This window comes from Polypterus senegalus, chromosome 5 (genome assembly GCF_016835505.1).
Source record: "Polypterus senegalus isolate Bchr_013 chromosome 5, ASM1683550v1, whole genome shotgun sequence".
Classification (NCBI taxonomy): domain Eukaryota; kingdom Metazoa; phylum Chordata; class Cladistia; order Polypteriformes; family Polypteridae; genus Polypterus; species Polypterus senegalus.
The window spans coordinates 107,007,406-107,026,273 of record NC_053158.1 but is presented as its reverse complement, the minus strand read 5'-3'; the positions used below and the strand labels follow the sequence as shown (position 1 = coordinate 107,026,273).

The 18,868-nt window shown below is 42.1% G+C and overlaps 1 protein-coding gene across 1 annotated transcript in view; it reads left to right on the top strand.

The window, feature by feature from the left end:
- The first annotated feature begins 36 nt into the window (after positions 1–36).
- The window catches only part of LOC120529420, a 67,019-nt gene continuing 48,187 nt past the window's right edge, over positions 37–18,868 (top strand). Inside the window, exon 1 of the mRNA XM_039753202.1 lies at positions 37–175. The gene's annotated coding sequence lies outside the window, so the exon portion shown is untranslated. The remainder of the gene's footprint in view (positions 176–18,868) is intronic.

The following is an 18,868-nucleotide window of genomic DNA, read 5'->3' as shown; positions in this document are numbered from 1 at the left end:
CACCTGTGGTTTTTATTTCCTGGTGGCTTTGCTCGTGCATTGGCTGATGTGTCGCGTTGAGTGACACCTTCTTATTCATATTTCACTGGTGCACACGATATAAAAGTGCACCATAAACCGCGGCTCGTCCGGCACGTACATCATTCAGAGAGCTCGTCGGACGAAGAGAAAGAAGGTAATGTGTCCGTAAATCCGCCGTGGGCCTGGGAGACTGCCGGGTGACCCTCCGGTGGACTTTCTGATCGCAGCCACACCAGTCGCTACCTTGGACAGCTGCTTCCATTTTTTCCATATTAGATGCTCAGTATTATAAGGATGCATCCATACAGTATATATATTCAAGGAACTCAATGATAATTAAAATCGAAATCTACGAGCTATAGGTTTCCGTATGAAAATTTAAATATACAGTATATCGTGTTGTTGGATGAATGAACGATCCTTTTTATTATTTACCTTTATTATTTTAAAAGTGAAAACAAAATTTTGAAACTTATATTTAACAATAAAAAATTAATATGGTGCCAGTGGAAGGTGCTATAATACGCAAGTTCGAGACTTGTAACATATTTTTTCAAATAGAGACTGAGGAAGACACGGAGGTAATCGTTTCGACTTGTAGCAGGTAAATTCAACTTTTAATAACTTCGCATTAGGATCGCGGAATGATGCGCATTTATCGTTCGACACCTGATGCTTTCGTCCTTCACCGTTTTGTGTGCTGACACCGATGGGGCAGAATGAGTTAAAGATGCCGGACGTAATGGCGAGGGCTTCGCCAGGCTGAGTTAAGGAAGTACCGAGGCAGTACGTGACAGTGGACACAGCTCTTGAACCATCATCCGGGCAGCGAATATCTCAACGGTTTAAACGAGCGACACCGACTTGCAATAAAAGAAGGCGAGTCTGGCATTAGCTGCTTATTGGAATGTTGGTAAGATGGTACAGCGTTTCAGAAATTATACTTTGATCTGTGTTACTAACACTGATGGATAATTCGATGTAGAAATATACCAGGTCGCGGTTGCAGTGGAGTTTTGTCCGGTGGACTACAGGTATACATTCTGAACTTGACACACTGTCATATCTACAGATCACGACAGAACGATCTACAAGTTTGCGACAAAGGGCACACCAGCGTGGCTGAGCGCGGGCATACTAGTGAAATTCACCGACAAAATAGGTACCCTCGTATCTACAGAACAAGGCAAACTATGATGTTCCTCCCGCATTCCAAAGGGTTAAGCCATGTTGCGCCACTTTCATTTTCACTTGCGTTCGACACCGTGCAGAGACTCCTGTGCAGAGTCTCCTTACTGCTGCAGAGATGTGAGAAAGTAAGACACTCGCTTTCTGTTTGCTGACATGACTTGCCGTGTAGTGTAAGACAATTCATCTGACAACAGGGGGCACGTTTTACGTTCTGTCATTATTGGGACATAAGCACGTGCAAACAAGAGGCGAAATACTTGTTTTTCAACTTAGTGATCAATTATAACGACACACATAAAAGTACAGTAGCCTACCTGTATACATTTGTAAGATTGTAATTCTGCCGAAAATAAGTAGATGGCTCTAATGAGCTGTGGAAGTAACTTCAAATTAACACAAAAACATGGCTAGTATAAAATAGTGCCGAGTCTGGGAACTCTGGATGTCTTACAAAATAAGATCAATAGAAAGAATTTAATGAAGACAAATCATTTATTTTAATTTTATGAAGAATAGATTACAGAAATAACACAGCACCATGAATAAAATATTTATACAGAAAATAGAAGAACGATAATAACAGAATAAAGTGCACCATTATATAGTATTTAAAAATAAACAAAGAAGGGCACATAATAGAAATTAAAAACTAAAATTTCTCGTAAAGGTATATATGAGCAGTGTTCTGTTCAACTTTCACATTTTCTGTTTGCAAGCTTTGGCTACAGCAAAGGCAGCTGCAGTTTGTCTCCTTTTAAATTAGAGATAGGGCTGAACGATAGGGCTGAACGTAGTAAGATTGAATCTGCTCTAAAGATCAAAAACTTCTCACACCAGATGCAACAATTATAGAGTCAGGATGAGACGCAGTGCAGCATTAACAGTCTCAGTTATTCTCATAACGGCAATCAATTGACAAGTAGACTGAAACTCAGCATCTGCTGAGAATGACTGAGACTGCGATTGCGACCCAGCCCTGCTTGAAACGCACAACTTTTACTCTCATAAAATTTAGGTTTCTTCTCCCAAAATTCCTCCTATCAAAATAAATCAGTAAACAAATAAAATGATTTTTCCCCATCTTATTTGTTTACTAATGTCACTCAAGGGACTCCATATGAGTTGCTAACGCAATCCTCCCATAAACACGTATCTCTAAGTGAACTACGGATTTCCAGCAGGGGAATGTGTCTGTATTGCCGTTCAGAAAACCAAATCTGTACGTTCTGTAGGACACACACCACAACAACAAAAGCATTTCTAGGTATCGGCGGTCTTGGCAAGCGCCTAGTTTTGTGGTCATAATGCGGTATTGCATGTAGCGATTCCTATCTTTATTTTGTTCATAAAAATTTGTCCGAACCGGATCGGCACACACTCTGTACTGTCCGAACTATTCACAGCACAATCTGTTGCACAGAAACGGCTTTGCGCGACGCGACATGTTTTTAAACGATACAGACCTACGAACATTCGAACTCAAAGCGAATGTCCGATTGTATTGTTTTATATTATTTTCGCATACTAGCGATATTCGGTCTTAACGTCTACGCAGTCCAGCATACACGGACATCAATAACAATGATGATGATGCCAATAATAATAATAATCCTCAAACTGCAGTATAGAAGATACAGAAATGGCGAAATAAAATTAAACGATCAAAATGGCATATACTGTATATACTGCTCACAAAAATTAAAGGAACACTTTAAAGAAACACATTAGATACATCAGATCTCAATATGAAGTTGGATATCTATACAAATAACGACAGGGCAATGTCTTAGGAACAAAAGGATGCCAAGTCTTTTAATGGAAATAAGTTTTCTGCCTACAGAGGGCTCAATTGTGTAGACACCCTAAAATCAGAGTGAAATGAAGATGTGGCAGGCTAGTCCATTTTTTCAAAAACTTAATTTCTGCTACTCAAAATGCTTTTCAGTATCTTGTGTGGCCCCCACGAGCTTGTATGCATGCTTGACAACGTCGGGGCACGCTCCTAATAAGACGACTGATGGTGTCTTGTGGCATTTCCTCCCAGATCTGTATGAGGGCATCCCTGAGCTGTTGTACAGTCTGAGGAGCAACCTGGCGGCGCCTAATGGACCGAAACATAATGTCCCACAGATGTTCTATTGGGTTTAAGTCAGGGGATCGTGAAGGCCATTCAATTGTTTCAATTCCTTCATCCTCCAGGTACTGCCTGCATACTCTTGCCACATGAGGCCGGGCATTGTCGTGCATTAGGAGGAAACCAGGACCTACTGCACCAGCGTAGGGTCTGACAATGGGTCCAAGGATTTCATCCTGATACCTAATGGCAGTCAAGATGCCGTTGTCTAGCCTGTAGAGGACTGTGAGTCGCTCCATGGATATGCCTCCAAGATCATCACTGACCCACCACCAAACCAGTCATGCTAAACGATGTTACAGGCAGCATAATATTCTCCACGGCTTCTCCTGACCCTTTCACGTCTTTCACATACTCAGGGTGAACCTGCTCTCATCTGTGAAAAGCACAGGACGCCAGTGGTGGACCTGCCAATTCTGGTATTCTATGGCAAATGCCAGTTGAGCTCCCCGGTGCTGTGCAGTGAGCACAGGGCGCAGTAGACATTTGGGCCCTCAGGCAACCCTCATGAAGTCTGTTTCTGATTGTTTGGTCAGAGGCATTCACACCAGTGGCCTGCTGGAGGTCATTTTGTAGGGCTCTGGCAGTGCTCATCCTGTTCCTCCTTGCCCAAAGGAGCAGATACTGGTCCTGCTGATGGGTTATTGACCTTCTATGGCCCTCTCCAGCTCTCCTAGAGTAACTGCTTGTCTCCTAGAATCTCCTCCATGCCCTTGAGACTGTGCAGGAGACACAGCAAACGTTCTGGCAATGACACGTATTGATGTGCCATCCTGGAGAAGTTGGACTACCTGTGCAACCTCTGTAGGGTCCAGGTATCGCCTCATGCTACCAGTAGTGACACTGACTGTAGCCAAATGCAAAACTAGTGAAGAAACAGTCAGAAAAGATGAGGAGGGAAAAATGTCAGTGGCCTCCACCTGTTAAACCATTCCTGGTTTGGGGGTCATCTCATTGTTGCCCCTCTAGTGCATCTGTTGTTAATTTCATTAACACCACAGCAGCTGAAACTGATTAACAACCCCCTCTGCTACTTACTGACCAGATTAATATCCCATAAGTTTCATTGACTTTATGCTATACTCTGATTAAAAAGTGTTCCTTTAATTCTTTTGAGCAGTATATATATATACGAGGGACGTTCAAAACGTTTTTGCACTTTTGTTAACTTTATTTATTAAGAATTCCAAAAACAAATGACATCACTTTCCTACATAGTTACCTTTGTTTGCGATGCAATTTTCCCAGCGTCGTACCAACTTTTTAATGCCTAATTACTACTCCTCCCGCCCTCACGAGAATATGAAAGTGCGGAAACTTTTTGAACATCCCTCATACACACACACACACATACACACACATATATATATATATATATATATATATATATATATATATATATATATATATATATATATATATATATATATATATATATATATATATATATATCATCATCATCATGAAAAGGCACACATTTAGCTGGTAGTTTAAATAGATAACTAGAGACACTACAGTTTTAGCAACAAAATTGTCCTGATTTGCATTTATTTGAAATGGCATCCCTCAAAAGCACATTATCCTGATACAGTTTTGTAAACAGACGTTGCTTTAACTTGACATTTTCAAATTGTGAATTCGAGGTCCTAAGTACTTTGTTGGCCACAGTCTCGTCTCCAAGTTTCAGTGTTTCTGGCAGTGATGACTCCTCTGGAAGCAAAGGGGGTGGCAGAGCGCCATTTACAACTTCACCTAGGGCAGCAAAAATCATAGAACCAGCTCTGACACAATATATAAACATACCTTTAACAAGCCGAGAACATAATGAATTTTATGTTTAGCACTGAGTTCATCATTGTTGAGGAGGTTTTAGTTGATTCAGTGCATTTTGATTGCCCACAAAATTCACAATCATGTTTTCAACGACTTTGAGGCTATTAGTTTTCTTCTGCTAGTTGGATGTTTGCTTTCATTCTAACTGTGATTTTCGTTTTATTGATGAATTTGATTACTTTTTCTCTCTAGAAAAGTTATTGCCTTATTCTCCTCTACTGCTGTAAAACACTCTGTTCAGAATTTGTATGATGCCCTACATACAGTAGGCATACTTAATTGAATCAGCATTACAGATGCTCTACTACTTACCACTGTCCTATACTCCTGTTCTTGTTTTTTTCTTCCTTTAGCTTACAGACATGTAAATCCCATTCATGATTAATGACAATGGCACTAAAAAACATTTAACTTTCCTGATAAAGTAATATTCATTGCAAACACTTAATTAAAAGTAAATGTGCTCCCCCAAGGATGGTTTCTGACTCTGTTGTTGAAGTGTGTCAATGCTGTACTTCAGGATAGTCTCTGCACAAAAGTACCTATGTAAATGGATGCTGTTGAAGCCCCAGACAATTGCCTCCTTTGCTGTACCTACACCTCTGGTGGTAAAGTGACCTTTAAACGTGCGTATATGGATGTTAAGAGTTAATTTCTGGAGAGCAGGTGGAAAATAAAAAATAAAAAGATTAAGAGTTAGCAGGCATTTCTATCTGATCTGTTCAGCAGCCCATAAAATGACAAAAGTGCAAAAGAATAATCAAGAGAAAAAGATATTACAAAGGGGAGCGAGGTTAACAAACATGCTGGTACTCATAAGAGATAAAGAGACAGGCAGGCTTATTAAAAAAATAAATAAATACAAATAAATGGTTCACTTACAGAAACACATCAGCCACTAACCACGAGATCAGTTACACATGCATATTACTAAAGCCTGCAGCCATAATGCAAGACGTTTACATTTAATGACTGCTTTCTCATTTTGTTTCTTATGTCTCATACCCATCTACGATCCTAACAGTAACGGTTCTGCATTGACACTCTTCTGTGCTGTATGGTTCCATGTAGAGCCACGTAGAGCCATTGCTTGACAAAGAACAATTTCAAGGTGGGAAGGTTTCTTTGCTTATGAAAATTGTTATATGAACTTTGAAAATCTTCATACCTTGTGGGCAAAAACAGAAATCCTTAATGTATAGCAGGCTACATAGCAGGATACTGACAGGTGAAGAAAATATTTGTTATAAACAGAAGAAGTCCTTTTAAAATCCCAAACCCATTACTATTTCACAAATCAATCATCATTTGTTTAAGTTTGCTCAGTCCTCCACCATGCACCAGCTTAAGACTGTCAAATTAAATCAAAAGACAGGACACCGGTGCGTAATTATTTTCTTATTCTCTCAAATGCGCACACCCAACGGCAGCACATGCGTACTAACAATAAATGTCAGTTTGATGGGACGGGACATGATCCAAACCTGGACGAGTCACTTGTCTACCTTGCAAACAAATTCAATTATTTTCTTTTTTTGCTATTGCAATTTAAAAACCACATTTAAATATTGATCCATTAAGGAAGTCAGTGCCGTAGTTTTTATGAACAGTTTAAAAGTGCCTTTCCACATTTTCCTTCTTTGGAATAGCAATGATAGATTGACAGATCAGACAAACGCACTTCGATTGTGACATTGTGAGAGAAAAAAATCCTCTTCCATTTCCACATCCAGCCCATACCATCCCCAAAACATTTTTTTTTTAAATCCCTTCTTTAGTCGATATAAATTGGAAGGCTAACTAGATCACAGCCGGAGTTTTGCAGTAGCTCGCACATTTGATCGTGCGTGCGGGATGACCAGTGTATTAGAAGAAGAGAGATCTCAGACTGGCCGCCCTGTATGTCAATCAAGTGGCAAATGCCACAGGGAGGATATATGATAGACTAACGTTTAGAAAAAAAATCTTTTTGAATGCAACGTGATCTACCTGCTCTACCTTTGCGATCTACCGGTCGATCGCGATCGACGCATTGGGCACCCCTGATTTACAGGAATTTCTTAACCTGTTTGCCGTCATGTTCAACACACAAAAAATGATGAGCAACAGTACCATTTAAAGCCTGCACAGACATTTTGCGGGGAATAGATACCACAGTCCGTATTTTGTCCTTCAGGTCATTGCTATCATGAACTTTCCTGCAATACAGTACACGTGCTTCTTCACCATACCCCTAACCAGAAATCACAGGGTGTCAAATCAGGGGGAGTGTGGAGGCCATGGTAATGGTCCAACATGACTTACCCAACAACCTGGAAAAGTTTTGCTAAGATATGTATAATCCATTAGTGTTAACATAATTTTGACTCAACCTGTGTATACTGTATATATATATATATATATATATATATATATATATATATATTGTAATGGATGGCGGCCATTTATCCCAGCCAATACCCCCAAGCTGCCAGGTGGAGCCCTCCTTGCAGCGTGGAGGTCCCCAGAAGACCAGCAGGGCATCATGGACATTGGAGTTTTTATGCAAAGCCCTGCTGGATGCCGTGGGGGCCACAGGAGGGAGCTGCAGGGAGGACCGAGGGCTTCTTTGTGCCCTGTGACCCGGAGGTTCGTCACAGGAAGAGCGATGGACTTCCGGGTTGAAGAAAGGGACTATTTACCCTGACCCGGAAGGAAAAAGGACTTGTGGACTATTGGGCAGAAACACTTCTGGGTCAGGGATTATAAAAGGACTATGGGAACTCCCAGACAACGAGCTGAGCTGGGTGGAAGGGTGGCAATGTGTCTGGGAGCTGGAGGATTGATTTATTGTTTATTATTGTGTAGTATTGTAATTATATGAGTATTGTGGAGAAGAGTGTGCTTTGTGCACTGTGGGAGAAAAATAAAGTCAACTTGAGGACTTTTACCTGGTGTCTGGAGTCGTGGACAGGGGTTCAAGGGAGCGAGGCGCCTATCGTTCACAATATATATATATATATATATATATATATATATATATATATATATATATATATATATATATATATATATATATATATATATATATATATACAGTATATATATATATTGTCACAGGCTGGGGTAGAGCCCAGCCGGGACGCCCGAGGGGACCGGAGGAGGGCTGGTACCTCCTCCCGACCACGAGGGGGCAACCGCCCTGGTTTTGTTGGTGGCCTCGGGATTGGCCGGTGTGTCTTGTGTGGTCCACAGGAGGCAGACGACGTGTGCGGCTGACGGACAGGTAAGCCCACCAATGTCTGTCTCTCTGTTCTCGCCGGTGGCTCTGCGCGAGCCGGAGGAGTCCCTTCAGCCTGCAGAGTCACCTTTATTACAGGTGCTACGTGCTCTCTCCGTGGAGCTGGAGAAGCTGAGGGGGACAGCGATTGCGTCATCTGGGACACCGCAGGCTGCGGAGGAACTGTGCGACACTGGAGCCATTGGCCGGAGGAGTACAGCAGGGAAGGTGAGTGTTGCCCTCCCCGTACAGCATAGGGGAGAAGTCGCCAAAAAAGGGCGTGATAACAATGACCGGCAACAAGTACACGATTCTCCAACAGCGTACACGGCGGTGCAGGCTGCCCGCAGAGTGAGGAGAGCGAGATCGCAGGGGCTGGCAGGACAAGGGCTGATGAGTGCCCCAGGTCCTAGCGCCCTGCGCTCCAAGCCTGTGGCTGTCTCCCATTGGTCTGCATGGATTTCGTTGTGCTCAGACCCAGAACGTCAGGTCGTCCAAGAGAGGAAGGAGGAGCTGAGGGGTGTATGCTGGTTCCTCTGACAGGAACGGACGTGGCACTGGGTGCGCACATCCGGTGAAGGTTCGTCCTCTGCAGAGGCAGAGGGAGAATCCTGGGCGGTTGGAGGAGCCGCCTGCGAGAGCAGTCCCGACAACAAAGAATGGACGGACGTGGAACCCATGGTGGAGGCACCGAACAGGCAAGTCGGGGGCTACCGATGGGGAGCGCTGCAGGTGTGGAGGTCGGAGGGATGCCTGGTGCGGTTGTCCAGGTAGCGCTTCTGGCCCTCCATTTTGTTCATTCGCAGGTCTGAGGCCCCGACGAGCCGTTGGACCTGCCCCGCTGGGGACCTGCCCTCCTGGAACGGGCTGCTCCATGGGAGGATTCTTCACTGGTGACCAGATGGTGCCCCGGCTGGTGGGGACTGGAGAAGCGAGATCGGTGCAGACCAGAGGGGTGAGAAGGCCTCGGAAGGGGTGCCAAAGTGGTGCGTCCCAGGGTGCCGTGGTGGGCCCTGGGTACGGAGTAGGACCCACTCTGGGGACGTGCTGCCCTCTCGGGATGTATTGCTCCGACGGACAGGTCTTTGCTGGCAGTGGGGCACTGTCACAGGCGGCTGGGGGTGGAGCCCAGCTGGGACGCCCGAGGGGACCGGAGGTGGGCTGGTGCCTCCTCACGACCACGAGGGGGCGACCACCCTGGTTTTGTTGGTGGCCTCGGGTAGAGAGCTTGGAAGCCCAACCCTGTAGGGGCCCATGGCCACCACCAGGCAGTGCCCCAGTGTCTGAAGAACCCTGGAGCCCACCACTTCTGCCACACCAGGAAGTGCTGGGGGGAAGAAGACAGGGGACACCCGGAGGTCTTTCGGGTGCGCAGCCACACTGGGGTGTGTCCGTGGAGGAATGCCGGGAAGCAGCTGGAGCCCATCTGGGTTGTGATAAAAGGGGCCGCCTCCCTGCATTCGAGAGCGGAATTCGGGTGGAAGAAGGACGGAGCTGGAGAGAGGACTGGATGCGGCCTTAAAGGGATTGTGAAAGGCCCGGACTGTGGGGGATCGGTGCTGGAGGCACTGGGTTCGTGCACTAAAAATACTTGTACATATTTGTAAATAAACGTGTGTGTGGTCGAAGAAACGATGTCCGTCTGTCTGTGTCCGGGTCCCGTTCACAATATATTTATATATATATATATATATATATGTATAGTGACAGGCGCTTGGCGTCCTTACCCAGCCAGGACACACTATATTCAGGGGGAGCAGCCATGGTCACTGCAATACCTCCGCCTGGATGCTAGATGGCCGTCTCTCTGGGGTGAAGCAGTGCCTCAGGTTCCTGCAGGGCATCCTGGGAGTTGGAGTTAGGTGCAGCCCTGTTGGGTCCTGCAGGGACCGCCAGGGGGCGCTGTGTATGAGACTCCTGAACCCGTGTGGACCACAAATTCATCACACCCGGAAGTGCAGCCGGAAATCAGGGATCAAGCACCTGGAGCACTTCCGGGTGAACTATAAATGGAGCCAGCGACCACCACTCAGTGGCCAGAGTCGGGTGGGAGGAGCACAAAGCTTGTTGAGGAGTGGTGGAGAAGGAAGAAGAGAGTGTGTTGTTTATATTAAGTGCTCGTGGGACTGTGTTGTGGCTGAGGGGTTCACGGGGAAGACGTGCCCTCCAGCTGAAGAAAAATAAAAGTTTATTTAATTTTACACATGCCTCCCGTGTCCAATCTGTGTTGATTATATAGCGCTATTCTTACTACTGTATATATATATATATATATATATATATATATATATATATATATATATATATATATATATATATATATATATATATATATATACTAGCTGTATATGGTCTTCAGGACAAAAAAACAACCTGTCTCAGGCAAACATATGGTAGCTCATTATGTGAACATACAACATGCATGTACCACAAAGCTGAGTTTGTCTGCTTGGGTTGAATGAGAAGTGAGGTGAATGTAAGCATCAAAAAGTTTAAAAGTGCATGCATGTGCCATCTCACCAAGTGCAAGTCACAATTGCATAAGCTTCTACATCTTCCATAGAATTCATACCAACTTCGTGGCTGTGGTTGAGTATGGGCAGAGTGGAGTACTACATACACACACACACACACACACACAAACACTGGGGCGCATGCACCATCTAGTGCCTGTAGTTCAGCGTGAGCAGGGCAGACTGCTCCATACACACACACACACACAGAAGTCTTTCATTTATATATGTCTAATATATATTTAGACCAGAGGCTTTAAGGACCTGCTGAAAGTACACTTATTATGTCAGCCTTGGTTCAAAGAGGTCTGCAGCAGTTGCAGGTTTTTGCTCCACTGCAGTTTCTTAACTAGAATCTCCGTTTGTTACATCCTTTGGCCTTTAAAGTGCCTAACATTACTTATAGTTATTGACTAATGGATGCTTATCTTTGTAGCTCCTAAACTATTTTCATGATTTAAACCACTGGTTCTCATATTCATTCCTGCACTCTTGAAAGTAATGTTTTTTTAATGGCATTATATAGTTCTTTACTGGGACATGTGCTCCAAGCACCATTTCATTCTGGGGTTGGGTTCTTTATACATGAAGTTTGGTCTTTGAAAAACTAATATGTAGGGAAAAAATGAAATATTTAATGTTTGGTAGGCTACCTAGCTAATTAACAAATTTACAGATTAAGGAAACTTGAACATATAGTCTGAGTTATTGCATGCAGCAAGAATCCTTTTAAAATCATGAGCCATTGGTATGTCACAAATCTGTTACCATCTATTCATGGTTATTTACTGTGTGGAGCCTGTTACAGATCTAAATAAATAATGATTCTTTCTGGAATCTTCATTACAGTGGGTCTTTTTGGAACCAAAAGTGGTCCCCCTATGGCATTGCTCTCAAGATCCACTCTTGCACCTTTATTTTGAAGAATGTGAGGACCCACTGTGCCTGCAGGCTTTTACCCCAACTGTTTTCACAAACCCATCAAGTTAGTCGTACCCCTCATTGATCTAATTGTTTATTTAGCTGCTTTTTTTTGTTCTCTTATTTTGCATTCTTAAAAAGGTTCTAGTGTGATTTACAATTAGAAGAAATGTTGTTTTTTTTGTTTGTTTGTTTTGGTTTGGTTTTTGACTCTAGCTTTAAACACTTGACATTCTTGACCCATTTTACCTTCTTCCCTGTGGGGCTTAATCCAATTATATACGGACAAGCAGATGCAAATGGTCGTGAATGCTAAATATATTCACTTGCATGCTAATTAGAAAGAAAGGCTGAAATCTGTGGTGCTCAGGATCAGTTCTGTGGACCACTGTAACTTCCACCAATTTCTGAATTTACTTTGTCTTTCATTAGGTAAGCTTTTATTTCCCAGGTCCTACCCTTTGTGTCAACACAGAAATTGAAAAATTGGTTTGCTAAATGTTTATTATTGGAATGTGGAAAGCATTTATGTGTTGTTTCCCCACTGCCTTTTAAGATTTTGTTCTTTTTAATGTTCTGAATATTCAAAGCATTTTCATACTCATTTGTATGCTTGTGAATATGATGCTAAATTGGTTCCATTAGCATTCAGTGTCATTTGCATCTGAGTCTGTCAGGAATTGCCAGCATTTGGGTAAAATTAAGGGAACAAAGTTTACAAGAAAAAAGTGGAATATACAAATTTTTAAATAAAGTTAAGCATTTAAAACTATACAAATATACAAAAGGTACACATTTCTGAATTTCTTTCAAATGTTAAGTATTAGTACAGTCTTGTGAATGCAAAATAGCAGCTTAGCTAATTAAATGATTAGACTTAAACAGTTGAGGAGGGAATGGTGGCGCATGCATCTTACTGCCGCTCCTCCCTGTTAACTTCTTTTAAAATTCATGTTACCTCACACTTTTTGCTCTTCTTTCACAATCTCTTACTGTATGTATACTTCTTGGATGCAACTGATGACTTTTTGTGTTGAATTTGAATTTATTTTTATGGACTTTACCTTGACTGACTTTGCAGCCTCAGGGACAACTGATCTGAATCCTTTTTGTGGTTCATTGGCCTAAACTTTCTTTTAATTGCCCACTCTTGCCTGATGCTTGAATTGTGAGCATCTTTCTTTGCATCGTGGAGAACTAGGAATGGGGAATATTCTGTCTTCTTAATTAAAATTGATATACTGGATTGCTGTTGACTCCTTCTATATCTGTTTGTATGGGAGAAATAATCTGATGTTCACACCCACCTGCCTTGCGGCACTGTGGTACCCATGGCTGTATGTGTACCCTGTAGCGATCTGGAGGTGCTCAGATTCACACCATCTTAGAAATGGAGATTTGTTTATTTTATTTGGTGGGGACCCCAGGAACGCACCCAGCCTTGGCCCGACCTGCACCACTCATACACAGAGAAACGAAATAACAGAATTAAATTAATAAAACTGTACATTGAATGAAACAAAAAATATAAGCAGCAAATAACAACAACAACAACATTTATTTATATAGCACATTTTCATACAAAAAGTGTAGCTCAAAGGGCTTTACATAATGAAGAATAGAAAAATAAAAGACACAGTAGTAAAATAAGTCAACATTAATTAACACAGAATAAGAGTAAGGTCCGATGGCCAGGGTGGACAGAAATAAATAAACAGATAACCCTCCCTTTTCCCCATGACGATATCAAATTCCCACACAACGCCTCGCAATAAACATTAACAACTATATAAACAGTCCAAAAGTAGCAGGGACAGATGTTATGGAATAAAGGAGCACAATGACAATCCAATGAACAGCTTGCTGTAAGAAAGGCATAAACAATCCTACCAGTACCCTTGATGCGGTGAGCGGTGGTGTGATTAGGGAGTGCTCCCTCTGACGCTAGCGAAGGTAAATCCGACACACTACTCACATGAGAGGCAGGCAAAAGACAGTCCATACATCCATATAGGTGGTGATACAGAAAAAAGCGATAGTCCAAGGCAGATGATAAGGATGGGAACAACAACAACACCATTTATTTATATAGCACATTTTCATACAAATAATGTAGCTCAAAGTGCTTTACATGATGAAGAAAAGAGAAATAAAAAACAAAGTAAGAATTAAAATAAGACAACACTCATTAACATAGAATAATAGTAAGGTCCGATGGCCAGGGAAGACAGAAAAAACAAACAAAAAAAACAACTCCAGACGACTGGAGAGACAAAAAGAAAATCTGCAGGGGTTCCAGACCATGAGACCACCCAGCCCCCTCTGGGCATTCTACCAAACATAAAGGAAACTGTCCTCATTGAGGGTTCTCATGGAAGGACTTGATGATGACGGTCATGTAGACTTCTGGCTTTTAATCCATCAATGTAGGAACATCATGGTGCTTTGATTAGGTGGTGGTGGCGCAGGTCTCCACCACAGAAAACCGGAAAAAGAAAAAGAAGAGAGAGTAGGGGTTAGTATGGATTTTAGAGCCACCATGAATTGTTATGATAATAAATTGAATATACAGAGTATTAGGATTAAATTAAAGTGAAGTTATGTGAAAGCCATTTTAAAGTAATGAGTTTTCAGCAGTGTTTTAAAGTGCTTCACTGTATTAGCCTGGCAAATTTCCATTGTCAGGCTATTCCAGATTTTGGGTGCATAACAGCAGGAGGCCGCCTCACCACTTCTTTTAAGTTTCGCTCTTGGAATTCTAAGCAGACACTCATTTGAAGATCTAAGGTTACGATTTGGAATATAAGATGTCAGACATTCTGATATATAAAATGGAGCGAGATTATTTAAGGCTTTGTAAACCATAAGTAGAATTTTAAAGTCAATTCTGAATGACACAGGTAACCAGTGTAGTGACATCAAAACTGGAGAAATGTGCTCGAATGGGTGAACAGATAAACCTCCTTTATTGTTTATCTGTCTCTCTTTTAAAGTTCCCGTCAACGCTTCTTGTCCCCAGCAGCCCTTGCACCCTCTGCTGTCGTCCAATCGGGGATATACCCTCGGGATAGCTGTGAAATGGAGTCCTGTAATTGGTATAGTTGCTACAACTTCTGGATTCTGGTGATCATCTTCATATGCATTTTAAAATATCTTCTACTTTTGTTGGCAGATCACTCCTCCAGTGGCATCAGTCTGTGATTCTGTTAAATTCTTGCTGTGTTGCGGCTGAGCTATTATCACTCATATACGCTACCCCACCCTGCCCATTTTACCTTCTCTGCTGTGCTGTGCTGCTTAAATGTCAGATAGTATTGGCTTTCTATTATGCTGAAATACTCTAGTGATAAACCCCTGCATATTAAACAGTTTGCTCAGAGCAAATAGTCAGACTAGGATGTCCGAAAAGACACTGGTATTGTGCCGCGCCCGAAATATTTACATCAAAGGTCAGGTCGCGCACACCGCCAGGCTGCAAATGGCAAGTTCACCGACAGCACTTCTTCAGGAATACATTGTCCTACTCATGACTTTGGAAACAAGAGTGTCAGTATGCCAAATTTGGAATATGCTAAAATAAACTCTGGTTATGGGTCTGTGCACAATGAACCCTCACTAGTTAATATTGCATTGTTTAACACAAGATTTCGTATTGGCAAAGCATTGGTGCTGTCAGAATTCATTACACACTCCAATCTTCATATGCTATGCTGAATAGAGACTTGGCAAAAACCAAAGGAATTTTTGTTTTTTATGGGGACAATGCCAGCTGTATAGATTTACTTCACAGAGGCTTGCTGCTCAAGACAAGGCAGAGGGGTCGTAGTAATCATTAGATCTGAGTTAAACATCAAAATAATCCCAATAGAATGTCCATTGTCTTTTGAGTGTCTGGCTTTTAAACTAATAATGAAATCTGGTCCTGTATTACTTGTTCTCTCTCACCCCCCAAAATACAATCTGGTCTGATTGAATTATTAATCCACTTAACTCATTCTCCTTGGTGATTTCAACATTCATATTGGCATTCCCACATCAGGCCTGCTGCCAGAAATATTTGGGCCCCAGACAACTGGGTAAGTGTGGGCCCCTCTGCCTTCTCCCGGGTCCCCGCATGCCAAAACCTTCAAATACGTATAGAAAATGATCGAAATGTAGTTTATCTGACAGCGAAAATGCTGCATTTATGAATAACATACTTGATGAGTTAAGCCTTCTCACACATTAAAGTTTGACTGCGAGAAGGAAAGCCAGTCAGCGGAATTGAAACAATACATTAATGAGATAGGTCTATGTATTATCTAACGTGTAACGGTACAATTATACCAATGCAATGAATAGGAGTAACATCTGAACATTTTAATATATACTAACGGTTAGGGTTATCTACAGTACATGGTGTACAATCAGTATGGTAACTTGCTGTTTCAAACTTCGAAGTTTTCAAAAAATCTGGGTGATCCAGAATCTTTAGTGATACACACAAAACCAACCAACCAAAAAGCAACAATAAACACCCAAGCAAATGAATTATCAAACTACGGAGACGGACCTCTGCTACACCATACACGTCAACATCCACGATAGTGCACAACAATATCGCTTTTGTCTGAGACAGAACAGCGCCTGTGTGTGCGAGACGGACGTATTCAATTGCAGTGGCAAAGTCAATCCATTATCCACATACCCTGTACAACAAACATACTACTCAACGTCAAGCTCAAGAACGTCAGTGTCGGCTCTCCTTTGTCTTTGAGAAGCGTGCCGCTGCCTGCTCCCTTTGACAATCGTGTTTCACACGACCCGAGCACGATATCTACTTGCGTGGATCGTGCGGCTATTAAAACACTCAATTGTATTGTTGTAAGCTAAATGATTTAACTTTTCTATTACATGTAACTTGAATAATTGTCAGAATATATATCTACGCGCACAACATCAGCATAAAAAAAATCAAGCATGAAGGGGCCCCCTTCCGTTAGGGCCCCGGACCAGAGTCCCGTTTGTCCTCCCCTGGCAGCGGGCCTGCCTGCATATAAACTGAGAAATGAATTTAATTTCTGACCTTTTTCTGTCTTCCCCTATTCCATCAACACCAGAAAGTCTTGTTGACTACTATAATTTAATCCTTTATTCCAAACTAGATAAAACAGCTTCTTTAGAACATAAGGATGTTTTCTTTAAATATTCAACTCCACGATACAGCTCAGAATTATGGTCTATGAAAGCTTTGAAAGAATGTCACATAAGACTTTCCTCGCTGTACACATCCAGGCTTTCTCTCACCATTAAAGGGCTTACAAAGATGCAATAACTGCAGCCAAGAACACACATTATGGCAGAACAATAGAAAGTGGCCATGGTAACCCAAGAGTTTTGTTCTCTGTAATTAACAAACTGCTTCAACATGCATCTGGCCCAATCCTCTCCTCGGGCCTCATGTATAAACGGTGCGTACGCACAGAAATGTTGCGTAAGAACTTTTCCACGTTCAAATAGCGATGTATAAAAACTTCACTTGGCGTAAAGCCACGCACTTTTCCACGGTACCTCATACCTTGTCGTACGCAAGTTCTCCGCTCGGTTTTGCAGACTGGCGGCACCCAGCGTCAAAGCAATGGTACTGTTCCTGTGTGGTTACTCATTATTTTCCTGACGCGGCTTTATAAATACACGAAACTAACCGCATATAGTTTATTAGTGTAATGCATCTGATTGTAATTAACTCGTAACAATATAATGGTCCAGGGAACAGCCATAGCATTCCAAATACCATAACTGCTTTAGCGTTGTTACTCTCACTGCACCTTCCTCTTCTTCTTCTTCTTTCAGCTCCTCCCGTTAGGAGTTGCCACAGCGGATCATCTTTTTCCATATTACTCTCACTGCAGACTCAGAGTATTTATATTACTGTATCTGAGTGTGAATCACAGCAGCAGCTGATCGGAAAGAGAATTATTGGTATACAGTTTAATGGACACGCTGTCTCAGCCACTGCAAAACGTTTTAAAGCATTTCCTGTACGGACCTCGCGGTTCAGAAACAGTTTAATCCCAAGAACTTTAAATGCACTTAATCTACAATCACCCCACTGTAAACGTGCACTATAGTTATAATATCGCACAACCTGAGCCACTTTATAAAGCGCATATTTACATATGATGACGATATCATTTTTAAGGTGAAATGCAGCAAAATATGTTTGTTAAATTATACAGATAAAACTTTAACTTCATTTAAATAATCTATATTCTTCACTGGGAGTGTCGTGAAGGATAGAATAATTAAACATGTACTACGAAGATATTTCAATGTTCTTTAAACGTTTTGAAGAATCGGCGCTAAGCTTACAGATGGCTTAACGTCTATTACAGAGCTGATTGTATGGCGATCGGTTACTTGGGAAAGAAAAGCAAGGACTGCAGTGACGGCTACGCCAATATATATTGAATATAAAACCGAAAGAGAAAATAACAACACAGCTAAAAACGCAGCGACAAATTTCGGCAAAAGTTAAATGCTTGTGTCATGAGCACGAGGCTGCTAGTGTCTGCAACGGACGTGGCCATCCACCGTGCATAAGCTACCTTACTGACATTGGTGGGCGAAGGACCCACCGATTCTTCCTCTGCCCAGTGCCACCACAAGCCCAGAGCCGCCCCTGAGTACTCCTGCAATAAATTGTTTCATCGAAGTGAAACACATGTTTAATAACGTGCTTTAACTCCTATCATCATGAAAATGATATCACGTATACATCTCAGTATTTTAGTTATTCAGAGAGCTGTAATATCACAAATGTAATGGACTCTGTGTCCAGTTGGAGGAAGAGAGCCAGTTTAAGAAGCAAGTAGTGATTCACACACATAGAGCACATACGAGTAGAAGATCAAATACAAAACAAAGCATTTAACGTGCTACTTTAATTACGATGTGATTTGAGAAACTGGTTAATTAAACGATTTTAAGATGAAGTTTATAATGTTCTACTAAATG